The sequence below is a fragment of the Lycorma delicatula genome, chromosome 1 (genome assembly GCF_047948215.1).
Source record: "Lycorma delicatula isolate Av1 chromosome 1, ASM4794821v1, whole genome shotgun sequence".
Lineage (NCBI taxonomy): Eukaryota > Metazoa > Arthropoda > Insecta > Hemiptera > Fulgoridae > Lycorma > Lycorma delicatula.
Genome location: NC_134455.1, coordinates 394232821 through 394247251, shown reverse-complemented (window position 1 = coordinate 394247251; position 14431 = coordinate 394232821). Strand labels below are relative to the sequence as shown.

At 30.7% G+C, this 14431-nt stretch overlaps 1 long non-coding RNA gene and 1 pseudogene across 1 annotated transcript; both read left to right on the top strand.

Moving 5' to 3' along the window:
- LOC142318004 (uncharacterized) overlaps window positions 1–2333 on the top strand; it is a 116491-nt pseudogene extending 114158 nt beyond the window's left edge.
- A 5223-nt stretch (window positions 2334–7556) lies between these two features.
- LOC142318473 (uncharacterized) lies at window positions 7557–13841 on the top strand. The gene is made up of 3 exons (XR_012754939.1): window positions 7557–7635; window positions 8837–8991; window positions 13764–13841. It is a non-coding gene; the product is annotated as an uncharacterized LOC142318473 (long non-coding RNA).
- The last annotated feature ends 590 nt before the right edge of the window (window positions 13842–14431 follow it).

The window sequence follows — 14431 nt, the reverse complement described above, 5'->3', positions numbered from 1 at the left end:
GAGATCTATGAGCGGGAGTCCAGGTAGGACCTCCACTGCTTCCTTTGAGACCGTTCTATAAGCCGATATATTTGAAGGCAACACCTCCTATTGACAAACTCAATTTTTCCTCTATATTTTGCATATCATAAAACTCCCAACCACAGTTTTACACCATACAACAGGGCTGAATGAACCACTCCAGTCACCGGCCTCTTCTGCTACGTGGGCAGCAGATGTTGGAGGAGAGATAGCACATGCAGTAAACACTCTCGCCCTCACGAAGCCAACTCCCTAATGTACGCCCTGCGTAGGACGAGACACACGTCCACAGTGCCGCACCTCCATCCTCAGATAGAATCCAGTTCGGACGGCGTTGCAGTGCATATGGCTCTGAAACTACGGCTATGTCCATGTCCATCTCCACTATGTGTCTGGCAAGCATATCCTGTGCCAGCACACAGAGGTTCATGTTTAGTTGAACTACTTTCATCTGCTTGTCGATTGCTGTCCATTCCTCCTCCGGCTCTCCTTTAGTTTATTTGTTCAGCACTTTGGGGATGTTACGCTGCCAGTCCAATGCCCCTTGACGTTACATGAAAGGCATTTTGGCATGCTGCTGCAGTCTGCCGCCTGGGTTCCAGCTGCTCCACAGTTAAACCATGCAGCTGACCTGTCTGCACTCTTGCAGTTCCTTGAGACACGCCAAACTTCAAGGCAGCTGTAACATCGCTGAGGGCAGTTTACAACATCCACCCTAACAACCTGTCAGGCTGACAGGCAGCCTGTCAGATGTAGGATCAGGCATCGTTGCATCTGTACTGATCTTCGCAGGTGTGGCCTCCACGTCAATATGTTTGATAAGTTATCCTATTCCATTTTGTTATTACAGAGATCTTAAACTGTCAAAATGTTCTACACTTCTAAGGGAGTCTGTAGACACATTGCATGAAAGTGCAAAAATTTTGATGGGGGGTGATAGTGATGAAAAAATAATTTTTTGGGGGGGGATGGGGTATCGCCCGCGAAAATGGGAAAGTGGGGTGGAGCTACCTTGAGGATCTGGCCTGGAACCCTAAGGATTTTGGGGCCGAGAGCCTAACAACTACATAATAGGGAAACAGCTGTTTCCCTATGAAAATCCATCCTGAGACTTAGAAAAGTTTCTAAGTCCCACTTCGATCGGTTTGAATCTGCTGCCAGATCAAAGAGATTGAAGAAGGCTTCAGATCCATTTGGTTGGTAAAAAGCAACTAGGTGGCAGACCTTTATGTACTAGGAATTTTACAAGCTATATGAAAACTAGCCTAAGTTCTTGAGCACGTGGCGATTAGCCATGTGCTTGTTAAACTAACTTATTTATCCTATTAATTATTGATCAATAGTTTCTACCAGTTTATAACTTCACATCATTTCTGAAAATAATATTATCTACTAAATTAAGCTATAAGTAAACACTTTATAGTCAATATAACACATTACTACTCACGTTACTTGCTAAAGTTAACTTAAAAAACTTATAACTAGAAAAGTAGCACCAGATTTCTATGATTAATCTTGTTTTAAGCACGTGTAATAGATGTAAACAATTATAGTAATAGATATAAAACATAATTGTATTAAAAGCAAAATTATTAATCAATAAAATTTTTACAAAATATTAAGAACTGTTGATTTCAATGCAGAAAGTAAGGTTCTGTTGAGATAGGAATCAAAATTCTTATTCCATTAATTTTTTAACTATTTATAATATCTACAATTGTAAGAGAATTGTTACAATTTAATTCTCCAACTTAGATGGTACTATAATCATTGACTAGTATGGAGTGAATAGCTGAAGACAAAGAATTTACGCTACAATAGAAACGGTGATGAAGCCATTCTCCAACTATCAACTGGCATAAGTAGATTTTTTTTAGTTATATTATTTTTTTTATACAAATGAGTGATCCCTCTCACTTAAAGTTTTTTTCTGAAAATATCACTAATACATATTAAACTACATAAGTATATTCTTACTAAGCAATGTTATGATAACACCAGAAATGATGTAATTGAAAAATACTTCAATCGGTCATGTATGACCGATTGAAGTATAACAATTACAATTTAGTAGATTAATATGTATTAATACATTCCACATTTACTGACAATATAGCAATGGATTTAGAACTATTATTCATATATTGTTTAAGTGAATAAGTTTTGTTGTTGATCCTAGCCTAACAAATGTCACCCTCAAGTATTTACATTATCATTCTATGAATTCCTTATCAGTACTGAATTCAAGTTTAAGTATTGATGGCTTATTACAGTATCAGATTCTGTTACATCTTGCATATTATGTTGTGTGAATTTAAAAATCTAAATTACAAATTTTTTGTTTGCTCAACTTCAACTAAAAATTCAGATGTGTTAGAATTACAATAATTCTGTTAGTAAACTATTTCATAGCTATAAAATTTTATTCAATTACTAAGAATATCAGCTTCATTAATTCCATTATCAGTGATACTTGTTATGCAGACCGATATCTTGTGGCCTTTTTCATAGAAAAAATATTTTTATTGCATTTGCAAATTTAGCACCACAACTCACAAAACCAATAATATTTTAACTGCTGTCTAAAACAGTGATCATTGATGCATTGCAGTTATGCGAGTTACACAATTTTTAAGTCCTGTCATATTCTTCATTAATTAACGCTTAATTTTGTTAATTCAAATTACTTTTTACCTTCAGTCACAAGCCCCATCAGAACATCTTTTAATTATGAATGTATATAATGATGATAAAATACAAGCTGTTTTTTTTTGTCAGAATCACAAGGTTCTTCATTGTTTCTTATTTATCTTGTACAAATATTACTAAATCATTATTCATAGTTATAAATATGTAGTTTAAAATATAAACCCGAGTTTCATTAGATTAGTAGTTTGTTTTATTCTGATATTTCATCTCGAGTATTAAAAACTATCACGTAAAAAAAACCCTACCATTGTAGGGTACTATTTTACTTGTAACAATATTATTACAACACACGTATAATTTATTTTTTTTTACTAATATTTAATCAAGAAATATGGATTATGTAGAATTACTAGATGTAAGATGCAAGCAAGAGACATATGCAAGCTTATTTGAGGAAGTCCAGTCACTTCTTTCAAGACTAGGAATTGAAGTGAAAACTTTTCATTGATGAGTTAACAAATTTAATTTAGTTGAGAAAAACATATTGATTTGGGTATGTTAGTGGTTGATAATTTTAAAAAAATAAGTGGAAATCAGATGAAAGAAAATTTTATAGAAGGGGACTCCCCTTTTCTAGTTATATTATAACCTTATAATTGCTAGAAATTATCTGATGGACAGGTGAAATCTGCTGTAATATAGTTTCACTGTTTAAGCTGGTTTGGAAGTTGAAGTCTTAGTAAATGCAGTTCTTTTATAGGAATTTGAATACTAGATCGTGGATACCGGTGTTTGGTGGTTGGGTTTCAATTAACCACACATATCAGTAATGGTTGAACTGAGACTGTACAAGACTACACTCATACATATCATCTTCTACTAGTAATACCTCCAAACAAAGTAATACCTGAACGGTAATTCCTGGAGGCTAAACAGGAAAAAGAAAGAAGATGGTCACATTTAGTTGTTAATTGTTATTAAAGAAATTTGCTAACACATAAAAATGACTACGTGGAGTTAATCAATTCTATCTATTCTGATTATGTGTCCTGATACTTTGTCATTTTGATATTGGTTTACAACAAATATTGACGTGGTCAATTATTTTTTTAAACAGATATCATATTTTTAGAACAGTTAGGCACATTTTCAAATATTGTTGACTTTGTCAGTTTAGTAGCATACCCATGAGATAATATATATACACATACTATAAAGGATTGTTCTATGAGAATCAGGTTGTAGTAATGTGGAAGTATTTATTTTAATTTCCTCAGTAGGCTGTTATGACCTTGTCAAATGCAGAACTGTCATTGAGGATAACACATAATTCTTTTTATCATCTTTTTAAAAGCATCTTCCCTGAAGTAGTTATTCTATCATAGAACATTAAAAGCCAAACTGGAATGGATCCTGTTTCATCAATATACAAAGTGATATAAGACAATAGAAAATATTCAGAGATTTAATACAGTTGGGAGGAGACTGGATATTAAAGTTGATGAACTGCCTTTCCTGGTTTTAAAAAAAGAGTGATAATGAAATGGAAGTGAATTTGAGTGTAAGCTGCTCATAATTTTATTTTGTCTTCAGTCATTTGACTGGTTTGATGCAGCTCTCCAAGATTCCCTATCTAGTGCTAGTCGTTTATTTCAGTATACCCTCTACATCCTACATCCCTAACAATTTGTTTTACATATTCCAAACGTGGCCTTCCTACACAATTTTTTCCTTCTACCTGTCCTTCCAATATTAAAGCGACTATTCCAGGATGCCTTCGTATGTGGCCTATAAGTCTGTCTCTTCTTTTAACTATATTTTTCCAAACGCTTCTTTCTTCATCTATTTGCCGCAATACCTCTTCAGTTGTCATTTTATCCACCCATCTGATTTTTAACATTCTCCTATAGCACCGCATTTCAAAAGCTTCTAATCTTTTCTTCTCAGATAATCCGATCGCCCAAGTTTCACTTCCATATAAAGCGACACTCCAAACATATACTTTCAAAAATCTTTTCCTGACATTTAAATTAATTTTTTATGTAAACAAATTATATTTCTTACTGAAAGGCTCGTTTCACTTGTGCTATTCTACATTTTATATCGCTCCTGATTCGTCCATCTTTAGTAATTCTACTTCCCAAATAACAAAATTCTTCTACCTTCATAATCTTTTCTCCTCCTATATTCACATTCAGTGGTCCATCTTACAATTCAGCTAAGGGTAAATAAAGAATGAAATCATAAGGCTGTGTATGTAAAAGACAGCTTAAAAATTAATCCATGTTCCTCAAGGACATGGGGTTGGTAATCCATGAAAGGATGGTGAAAATTTGTGTTGCTACAAAGTAAACTGCTAACATTTCCACATTAATTTTAGGGTTGATTAGGTCAAGATAGGACAAGATTAACTTTTTAACTGTGATTTGGGTTACAGCCACCTCTGAGACAATATGGCCTGCAATAAAAAAAGGTACCAATAAATGTAAATTTTTTACGTTATAATTTTGTAAAAAAAATTTTTATTAAGAGATGAATACAAGGTGAGCGAGTAGTAGAAGTAGTTGGACTGAGGTTATCCTAGAACAGTCATTCTTTTCACGGAAGATAAAAATTAATAAAAATAATAGCGGAAAATGTTAATTATCACATTGAGGAAAGGGAATAAAAACCAGTAATTACTAGCTATATTTTTAGTAAATTATTTAGTATTTGTGAATAAAAAAGCAATTACTACTTCAGTTAATTTTATCAGTATTTATTGAAATACTATTTTCCGATACTACTAAGTAAATACTGAAATTTGGGGGAATAATATGTTTCATTTACTTAAATTTATCAGTTATTACTAGCTCGTTGATTGTTAGGAGTAACCATACTAAAAACATTTACAGTTTAATAAAATGGCTGCATTTATGAGCATTTGTACTGTAAAAACAGTGTGTGGTGTAAGAACAATCAGTGGTGATCAGTACAAGAAAATTTGTGTTTGTGAAAGAATCTGTTGAGTTTTTGACAATATTTTTTTTACCTGAAACAAATGAAACTAGAAGAGTTACTTTAAGCATGCAACAAAAAACTGAAGTTTTTCTCAGCCATTAATCATATCCAGGATTTCAGAATGGTGTTAGCAAGGATTTCATACAGAAGAGCTGATACAAAAGCATTCAATTATGTTCTCGAAAAAGCAGTTTTTAAGGAAAATTGATGGATAATTTTTTTCTGAAATGCAACTGAAATTGTTAAAGCCAAAGGAAAGTGGAGTATTAGATTCAAAATTCCATATGTAATTGGTGCTGTTGATTGTAGAAAAAAATAATTATATTTCATTATATAAACTAAAAGGATTTGCCAGACAACATTGTAATGTGGACAAGAAAGTATCCAGCACCGAAGCCGTATGGTCTGGAAGCACTCATGATAGCTGGATTTTAAAACCCAGCATAATTTGTAATGACATTTGTAAATTTAGATATAAATTCATCAGGTTCTATAAGTATTTTCCAAATTTAAAGCAATATTACACAAACAAGTTGCTCTTCAAAACTTTTAATCTTTTTTTTTATACAAGAAAAAATTTACAATTTTCTTTTGGAATGTTGAGTATAGGATCCAGGCCAACCTTTTCTATCCACTTCTTCGAATTTTTATTAATCAATCAAGTTGCTGTTATCACAACGGTAATGACTTTACTGAGTTCAGTCTGTAAATTTCCTTATACTCTATTGCCAGAGGGTTGTACTTAGTTATTTTATCTACTCAGCCTTAATAATATTGTGATCAGATATCAATGAGAAGAGCAGTCTTTTCTTTAATGTTGTGGAGAACCACGTCTGGCCTATTCGCAGCAATAATTTTATCAGTATTTACCGAGAGATCTAACACAGTCTATAGTGCTCATTTTCCAGCACAGGCCTCGCCTTATATTCATAACAAGGACACTGCTCCCTGTCATCAACGAGTCCTAATTTCAACGCCAACGCCTGATGAACAGTGTTTAATGTAAGATCGTGGTGATGCAGATTTCCTTGTCAGCCAGACTGGCGCACTCAGTTATAAAATGATCAATTGTCTCCGATAATTGGTGACACATCCCGCACTCATCACTGATTTTCTATGAACTGCTTGTAATTGTTCATCACAACGACCTTATCCTGGATGGCATGTAAAAACCTTCAGTTTCTCTAAATAGAAGTCCGTCCCTCAGCCAACGCGTTTATGCGACCTTATTAGCATTTTCGTGGGAATGGACAAATCTACCGTGGAGCGCCTTAGATTTCCATGCTTGGATCCTATGTCTAGTTGTAATGATACTATGTAGAAATTGTCAACATTCAGATTTAGAGGGGAGTAACCCTTGTCAGATGCAACTATTGCTTTGTCGAATGATGATGTTTCAGATCTGGAGAGAAAATATCACTTCATTGAAGCAATGTGTCTGTTACAAAGTGATTTTAGGTCGAGGAGGCCTCTATCATTTTCTTTAAGAGATATTTAGACACTTGACTTCGGATTTAGGGTGATGCATTCTGTATTTTGTCGGCGATGCGCGTACAAAGACGTTCATGTTTCAAGATATCTGGGACCAATAAACATCTCCTAACAAGTATATGAGAACATTGTTATTATTATTAAATGCTGGCTTAATATATTTTTTTTATTTTAATAAATTACAATCGCTTCTAAGAATTTTATGAAAATTTCAGTACATTTTTTATTTTTACATTAAACCACTTAACTTTTCCGTGAATGAAAAATTATTTTTAAGTATGTTGTGCAATATTATACGTATGTATATATATATTTTTTCCAAGATTATATCCAGAGGTCGTATGTATTAAAGTATACAATTGCATGTGTTGGCATCACTGATCAATTTGTGGGAAAGCGTTGTTAGGAAGAGGTGTAGTAGACGTTGTAATTTTATAATTGTGTACTTGGTGTTTACTTTGTTTATCTGACTAAGTAAGTAATGTTATGCTATTCAAATATAAATCAATAGAATTTAAGTTTGAATTTTTTGTATTGATCAATTATTGGTGTGAACTTTAACCAGTCATGTAAATTGTTCTAATTTTAACCCACTGGTCTGGTGTAATGGTTAACGCGTCTACAAAGGTTGGCCTTATATATATATATATATATATATATACACACACACAATTTGAAATGTAGAACAAAGATTTGTGTAAACAAAGATTTACAAACCAATATTATCAATCTATTTCACTGACATATAATAAAAAGAACTTCAGTGAACCTGTGCTTATTGACATCTATATATTTAAACAAACTTACATTGTTTTTTGAATTCTGAATAATGTTAGTATTTTTCCCTATTTTTGGTAACCTTTATTATTGTGGGCATGTTGAAAAAAAATGTGTATTCTAAAATGGGGCATACAAATTAAAAAAGGTTTTTAGATAACAAGAGTGTGGTTCAGCTTGTAATGGAATTTATTATTACCTTTTTGTATAGTTTTTGGTTGGGGATTCCTCCATTAAATCCAAAATGGCAGCTTCCAACTCGTGATGTTTTGTAGTAAACTTAATTAAACATTTTTATTAAATAAGTAAGTTATTTGTATATTTTTAGTCACAGGAGCCAAGTGGTATAGTGAGTGTTCAAATCTTATAACTGGGAGATCTTTAGTTCTAGTTTTCATGATGTCTTATTTTTTTTTTAACTTATTATTTAAATAAAACACATGAAATAATGTTAGGTAAATATATTAATAAGAAATATCAAGGTGATCAGGATGCAGAAACAATATTTTTTTTAATTTAATTAAAAATTCATCTTCAGAGTAATTATTTAATAGTGCCATCACAAATGAATCAATATCAAATATAACCTCATTCAAGCCACTATAAAACATAAAGAACAGTCATTAAGGAATTATAAGAAAGCTGTGTGAGAGGTGTTTGGAAGAGTCTATTTAGTAATGTTGTTAAGTGTTTGATTTAATTCAGTAATATTTTGAAAGGATTTTGTTTGTCAAAGGTAAGAAGGAAATACCTTTGTCATTATTTCATTCTGTTTCATATGTGTTTTCATGATTGTTTCTGTAATTTGCTGCAGTAAAATTAACCCTTGCTACCTTGTTATTTAATTTCTGGCTGATTTTGCATATTTTGATTTAATTATTTTGTTTGGATTTTTCAGTTCAAGTTGCTAGATTTTGAATTGAATTGTTACCTTGGCTTCGTGGTAGTTTAATGATCTTTTAAAGTACTTGCTGGAATTTTGCAATTGTCTTTGCTGTTGTGGCCTAATTTTCTATTTTTACCCTAAAACAAAGACTGTACAATTGCTATTTGGTAAGTATGTTAAATTTTAAATTGTATTTATTTATTTAATTGATATAGACAGGCATGAAACCCATGAATACAAAATCATATTAAAAAACCAACATAATTGCATAACAAAATTATCATTCATAAGTTAGAATAGCTCTTGAAAAGGTTAAGGTATTAAGTGTACTTTACATAGTATTGGTGACATAGTAATAGATAATCTATGTAACCATGAAAATTTTGAAAATTATACCAATCAATGTAGTTAATATGAAAGTTAAAAAACTGCAATAAATTAGGATAGTCAAAATAATTACTAAAAATTTTAGTAGCAAATATTAAATCCGTCCTGATCAGAAATCTCTCAATTCTTGGTATTTTTAACAAATTAAAGATATGAATAAAGTTATGATTGGTAATAGAATCATAGAATTGGCATAGCATCACTGATTTTATATGCAGCACATGTAAAAAAAATTCTATGTGGTATTTCAGGTAATTTTAATTGCAAATCAGCAAAAGGTCACCATACAACAGAGTTTATTAATTTTAATTTAGTACTTCATAAATGCATGACCTAAAATTTTAATTAAAATTTGTATAGTCTCTTAATAAAATTTATCATTTTTAGTGACTTACAGTATTACCAGTTTATTCATTGAAGGATAACTTGCTATCAAAACATACAGCTAAGTCTTTAATAGAAGATACCTTTTGTATTGCAGTATTATTTTATATTATTCAGCTGTACAATTATATCAACATTTTCAAACCTTCCAAATTGAATATGAAATTAATTTTTTTAAAGTTAGCAGAAATACTATTTTTGCTCACAGTTCAAGTTGATCGGAAGTAATTGAATATCAACTAGATTTGTAATCGGCTTAAACAATTTCATATAACATCCCCAAAAAATTAAAAAATGCAAATAGCATATGAATAAACAGTAATTTATAAATACAAGGAAAATTTGAGAACCCAAATGCATGCCTTGTCTTAATCCATATCTAACATAAATAGGCTTAGAGATAAAATTATCAATTTTAACATAAGGAATTCTGTTTGTACGAAATGGATATATCCAAGACAACAATTTATTATAAAATCCACACGCAGCAAGTTTTTTAATAAGTAATTTGATATTAACTACACCAATGGCACAACGAAAATCAGTATAGAATGATTGAAGATCTTAGTTAAAAACTGTACAAAAAAGACAGAGCGTTTCTTCACTACTAAAAGAGGATGATTATATTCTGGGCCTATGAAAGAGTTATCATTAACTCAAATGGCCTTTTCAGTATCATTCTCAGTTAAAATAATGCAGGAATCGTTACAGTTAAATGTAATTTTAGTTAAGGAAAAATCGTTAATATAGACACTTTCACATTTTTAAGCGAAAAGGTTATATAATATTGGCGCCCTTATTAGCATACTCACTTCAAAAAGCGTACAAGATGGATAAGATCTGCTGTTGTCATTTTTATTAGCAACTTTTTAAAAAAATCTTTGACAAAGAGTATTGCATACAATTTCTTTTTAAATAATTCTTAATAATAAATAGATTACGTTTTTGAAGCTTATGGAATTTTTTGTTATTAATAATTGCGATAATAATTTCACTAGAGAACTGCTTCGAAAATTAATTTTTTTTTATAAGTAGTTTTGATACATGCCATTCAACAATATTACTGTATTACTGTAGTTGTCGCCATGAAAGATGCTACTTGCGTTTAAACTGTTGTATATCTGTTAAAAAAAATCACACAATAAATGAAGGTGTTATTGGAAACTGCAGTTATTTTTTAACTAAATGGATTCAGCCAATTTTAGTTACCATCATGTATTTCAAAATGAGGGATGGGTCAATCCATTTGATGTGAGCCAAGGATGGTTTGACCAATTCAAAAAAAAAATTGAAACACCCACTTGGTTCCACATGTCTCAGGATCTTAAAAGTATTCTTTTAAATGTTTAAAATTTTTTTAGTAAATCAGGAGTATTTCGTATATTCCTTCACAGTGAAAGTTATTTAGTTTATACAGTCTTAATAACTAATTTCTAACGGTTTTATTTAAGCATTTTACCTGTGGTGGCCATTTTTGTTACGGTGCGCACACTTTTTTTTGTGATTGTAGGGGCTTACAAAAAGATTCATAGAAAACCATTAGTCCTGAAAGGATAAAACAAAAACAATTTATTCATATTTTCTCAAGGTATAAGATTGTTTCAGTGGTTTATTTACATATCTCTCGTCTTTCTGTGAGAAAATTACCAATTAAGTTGAACATGAAAAATACAGAAATTTCACTTTTGGTCATTTTTTTCAAGAGGCAGTGATGGCATGCACAGTTTGAATTATTATTTTTATATGTAGGTATATGTTAGTAGTTTTACCATAAATAATATTAATGTTGATATACATACCCCTAAATTTTTATGATTATTTGAAAACTAATTTTTTTACAAAAAAATAAAATTTTGGCTTTAAATAACTTTCATGGGGTTAGCAATAAAAATCTCTAATGTGGACAGCTTAGTCGGAAGTAAAGTAACATCTTACAATGCCTTCTGACACAATAACATATTTATGGTAGCTTCTAATACCTTAATTTTTATGGAAGTGATACACCCAAAATGCTACAACTAACATCCAATCGTTCAATTTTGTGATGTGGGGCAATATATTGCTCTTGGTTTTTACATTCGTGTAGATCTTTGTTCTGCTGAGAAAAAATACTTTTGAAACAGTTAACAGAAAAAGACTTTCCAGGTACTAAATTTAAATTTGGAAAAATGTGTTCTTTTAGAGCTTGCTCTAATGTTATTTGTCAAGGTTTTCTTAACCGGTTTTTTTTATGAGTTCTCAAAGGGTTGCAACAGAACTGTCAATGCAGGTGACTGAATGTTGACAAAAACATTTTCATGATATTTACAAACACTAGTGACATCTGAATTAACACGTAAAAAAATAAGTTGATTTGTTTTCATCAGTAAATTCACAAATTTTAATGAGTTCTTTTGGCACTGTACCAGTACAATTTTTTGACACTCTTCATTCACATAAATTCCTATGGGACATTGTTTTCCATTGTTTTACTTGAAAAATAATGTAAAAATTTAAATAATTTAAAAATTTGCTAATATAATAATGAAAACTTATTTATTTATTAAACACTTTCAAAAACAGAATGAAATTTACGACACTTGGTAAAGACGTGAACAGGTCACTGACTAATGTCAGACACACCAGTCTGTAACTACAAAGCTAAATGATGCAACAAGCATAAATGAGTATGTTGCATCATGAATTTTCCTGATGACGAAATGAATTCAAGCGCCTGTTATAAGATGAGCACTGCAATTGAATATTTCAAACAAGTCTATTTCAACTGTAGTATTAAGTATAAAAATATTAAATCGCCAAGAAGACAAGAAATCCCTTTTATTAAGTTAAAATTGTATTGCTTGTAGCAAGTTTTTCATGATTTTTGAGAGGTTATAAGTTTTTTATTAGTACAGTACACAAGAAACTATTTTATTTTCCATAAACATCTATAAAAACACTGCAAGCGGTGCAAATTTGAAATTTTTATTACCAGCCCGTCAAAATTATTTGAAGCCAAAACTTAAATCATGTAAAAAGATTAGTTTTCAAAAATGTAGGGTTAAGTATTATATCACTATTGATATTATTTATGGTAAAACTACTAACAATACCTACATGTAAAAAAATAATTCAAACTGTGTTTGGCATCCTCGCCTCATCAAAATAAATTACCAAAAGTAAAATTTCACTGTTTTTCAAGATCAAATTTATCGGTAATTTTCTCGTAAAAAGAAGACAGATAGGTAAATAACCGCTAGTCCATTCTTTCACCTTGAAAAAATATGAATATATTGCTTTTTGGTTCATTCTTTCCGGACAAACAGTTTTTTAGTTACGATTGTTTTCATAAACCCTTACAATCACAAAAATAGGTGTGTGTACCATAACAAAAATGGCCGCCACAGGGAAACTGCTTAAATAAAAAAAGGACTTTTTTTTTAAGGTCCTGAGACATGTGGAAAACAAGTGGGTGAGTTTGAATTTTTTTTGAATTAGTGTCAACCCTTGGGTCACATTAAATGGATTGACCCAGAAAGATATTTGGAATATATGTAAATTTGTACAATGTAACAAAAAATAAATATGGTGGAAAAACAAAAAAAGTTTCTATGTGTAGAAATTTACTTTTATAATTGAGATTAATAAATTCCTTAATGTGTATGTGTGTGCGCACGTGTGTGTTTCCTGAATGAATTGCAATAATTCAGTTAAAAACCTCCAGTAGAATAAACACTGATAAAAAATAATTATAATATCAAATCCTGCTTAGGTGTGACATTTTTCATACACTATAAAGTGACATTTCCATGTTCCATGCACTAGTTTCATGCTTATTTTGCGATAAAAAAAATTAATATTGTTTACAATCTTACAAACTTACAATTTTTAGAAAACAACACTATCTTGTAAGGTAGTGTTGTTTTCAACACCCATTTGTATGGTGAGTAACAGCATTTTTAATATTTAGAATAGTATGGCAACATTTAGCAAAAGAAACATTTCTTAGGTTCTCCATACAAAACCTGGCACAGTAAAGTCACGTAATACTAATAATAATTTAACTGTTGCTGCGCTGTTTGTGTATGATAAGCGAAATACATATACAATTTATTTTACTTTTATAAATTGTACAATAAATCATAAACATATTTACTTTGTAGCAATTATTTATTGTTTTTTATTACAGAAAATAGATTCAGTACAACTGAAAGAGGAGGAACTGCTTGAAATGATGAATAATCAAAACACATCTCTAACAATTGAGGAATTTAACTTAGTTAAACCAGAAAATTTAAAAGTTGAAAATGAAGTGGTAAGTGTTAGATTTTATATACAGTGGCACACCAATTATCCAGATGGACATTTCAAGGCCAAATCTGGATAATTGAAAGGGGTAATTTAAAAAAGGTTGTGTGATTCTATATTTAATGGGTAATACAATAAGTAAAAAAAAATAAAAAGTAAATGTGTTTCAGTTAAATTAAGAAGAAATTTGAAAAATGAAAATACAATGTACAGTGTAAGAAAAAAGAGATACACTTTATAGACATTTGCTTTTATAATCAGTTTTACAAAGGTTGGTATATATATATATATATATATATATATATATGTATATTTTGTTACTAATATTTGTTGAGTTGCAAATAGGCAGTTAATTAACACTGCTGTAACAGCTGATTTTTGAAGTCAAAAGGTTGTAAGGTTCAAATCCTAGTAAAATTTAGTTGCTTTTATAGACAATTAAAATATAAACCATGGACACCTAACACCTATAGACTTTGATAGTTGGGGTTCAATAAACCATATGTCATAGGAATGTTACGCCTGAGTGTACGACTACACATTGTTTAC